This window comes from Anneissia japonica, unplaced genomic scaffold, assembly GCF_011630105.1.
Source record: "Anneissia japonica isolate Jap-2015-1 unplaced genomic scaffold, ASM1163010v1 scaffold287834_len5846547_cov211, whole genome shotgun sequence".
Classification (NCBI taxonomy): domain Eukaryota; kingdom Metazoa; phylum Echinodermata; class Crinoidea; order Comatulida; family Comatulidae; genus Anneissia; species Anneissia japonica.
Genome location: NW_022704992.1, coordinates 1,287,984 through 1,291,044, shown reverse-complemented (window position 1 = coordinate 1,291,044; position 3,061 = coordinate 1,287,984).

The window sequence follows — 3,061 nt, the reverse complement described above, 5'->3', positions numbered from 1 at the left end:
ATTACCACCTTTTATTACATAGATCTTTTTCAAAACATAACTGCTTTTATAACATTATATAGACCCATTAAACACAAAAACTGCTCTGGCTTCGGGGGCTTCGCCCCCGACCCCACCGGGGTCCTTAGGCAATCCTCTGGACCCCACGCCAAGAGAACCCCCCCCCCCCTTGAAATGACCTGGCTACGGGCCTGGCTAAACGTTCCGACGGACTGGCCGATTTTTAGCTTTAAAATTACTGGCCAAATGTAGTCCACTTCAGCCAAAATCGGTCCGGCATCTATTTAGTAGTTACTGTATTTTTTTAGCGTTGTTCATATTGGTTTATAACCAAATGATAGAAAAATATCTTATCTCTTTCTATATACCGTAATATTGTTTTCCTTTTAATAGCTTCAAGTCAACTCGGCCCCTTGTTGAAAGTCAGACTCCAGAGGGGGGGGGGGACATTTAATAGGCCTATGTTGTAGCACTGAGAATTATCAAAAAAACATAAAACGACCATTATCGATACTTTTACAATATAGGCCTAATATGATTGAGGACAGAATTAATATATCATGACATTGGTGTAGGCCTAATGTCTGATAATTCCATGGAATCTCAGATGCAAACACATTTTACATTTAAAAAATGTAAAATTAGGTTGTCTGGTATTATTATGAATTTTGATTTCGATTTCGATTTATTAAAAAAAAACAAAAAAAAAACATTTATATTCACTGTAAGATTAACAATAGAAATTTTAATGTTGGCCTATGCCTAAAACATTTTTGGCCCCGTCCAATCAGAAAAATGTATTTTGATGACGTCATGGAAAATACAAAAAAATTTCCCACAGAAATTCTTTTGTCCCAAACCCCCTTAAACATTTCAAAAATCATTGCAATATATATAATACCAAAACTTGTTTTGGTATTGAAACTGACATCGTCCAATCAGAAAAATCATATAGATTTGAAAATGCTTTTATTGAATTCTACGGGTATGAAAACCTATAGATAAGTCTAGTCTCTAACCGTCATAACTACTTTGAGCAAGCTTTCCCTATCGATGTCTAGCCTAGAAGGCCTGTCGCTAGGGGCCCTGGTTAGGCCGAAAAGTTGATTCACATTCAAAATAATAATTTAGTTACTAAATGTTCGTTTGTATATAATTTAGAGAAAATTTATTGTAGCCATTAGTTATTATGAATACGGGCCCGGCTTCATTCCTTGAATCGGGATGGTACGTACTCACTTTACCGCTTGAGTTCTCGATGTACACATGACATGGGTCATGTCATGTAAAGAGATAATTATTTGTCCCGAATTATAATTTGTATTTCTAATGTATTACTACAGATAGGTCCCTGCATTCAACAATTATGTGGATATCTATTGTACTGTTATTTACTATCAACTATTGCCCCGGTGTCGCTAATTTGGATCAAGACGGCACGTACGAAATTATCTTCAATCACTTCCTGATTTCACGACGTGCACATGACAATCGGGACGCTACGTACCTTTCTCATAGTGTCGACGTTGGGAACGTTTTGCCTTCCAATCATGCACGATAATACTTTCTTCCTATTTACTATTTGTATATCAATGAAATACAAATTATAGTTCCGTGCATTTTAGAATTCTGAGAATATTCATCGTAATTGTTATTTTTTTAAAGAAACATTGTACCAACGTCATTATTTTGGATCAAGACGGCAAATTTTGCCATATTTGCAATACAGAAAGATTATATTGGTTGTCTAGGACAATATTATATCACAGATTATTGTTCGATTGTCAATGAATCCTCCTCTAACCATCGTCCATCCACAGCAGCAGCGATCAAGGAATGTGATTAGGACATTTTCCCTAATGTTGTGCTGCACTATTCCAAGTGGTGGTGCCCCTCCTATCCCCACCACCTACCTAAGCTTATCAAAAACATGTTTAAAAAGAAAAGAGAATTGTATTAAATTTAAGTCTAAGAGTGCCATCTTCGACGATCTAGAGGTGCCATAGGCCTAATTATACTTTTTCGTACATCAGCCCAACTATGGTCGGGCTGAGGTGTTACAGACCCTCAATCTGTGAAAGCCCTTCTCTTGCCCTCTCTATTTCGATTTCCTAGTTCCTCCACAGGCCCGTAGCCAGGTCATTTCAAAGGGGGGGGGGTTCTCTTGGCGTGGGGTCCAGAGGATTGCCTAAGGACCCCGGTGGGGTCGGGGGCGAAGCCAGAGCAGTTTTTGTGTTTAATGGGTCTATATAATGTTATAAAAGCAGTTATGTTTTGAAAAAGATCTATGTAATAAAAGGTGGTAATATAATAAAATTGGAAAATATTTCCTGATAATTGGCATGTTTTAATCACACGGAAAGACAAAAAAAACCTCATCGCACAACCAATATCAATATACTCAACACATGTATTATTATAAAACAAAACAAGCTATTTATAGGCCTACAAAGAATTATGTACTTATTATTATAATATATAAAACATTTAAGAAGTTTTGTCTTGTATTAACTTAAAATAATGAATCTTACTGTAGGCCTATGTAAAAAAATAGAGTTGCCTGTTACAAAATAAAGTAGAAACTGAACTTCTTCTTGACTCTCATCTTGTACTATTTTTACTACATGGTTAAAAAATCACAATTATTGTCATTACTACAACTGACAGGGCCATCGTTAAATTAAGTCAGATTCCAAAATATAGCATCATATTGAATACGTCATCTGACGTCATGGGAACCTAAACTTTAATTACAATTATTTGTTTACTAGGTCTACTTCGAAATTATTGTTTTAAGACTTTAACCTAATACATACTGATTAATAATAGCTGAGATTTGATGCACATTTCAGAATTAATAATCGTTTTTAGTATCTTACTGAATATTTATTGTCTACTAAATAAAATATGAATTATATATGAATCTTTAGAAATACAATTTCTACAATATTAATCATGTTTTTATATAGATAAATGTTCGATAAATACTATCTTTCATAAAACAAACGAAATTCAGCGCGTCTATTTTCATTCCAATCAATGGCGTTTGTAAACATGTGCA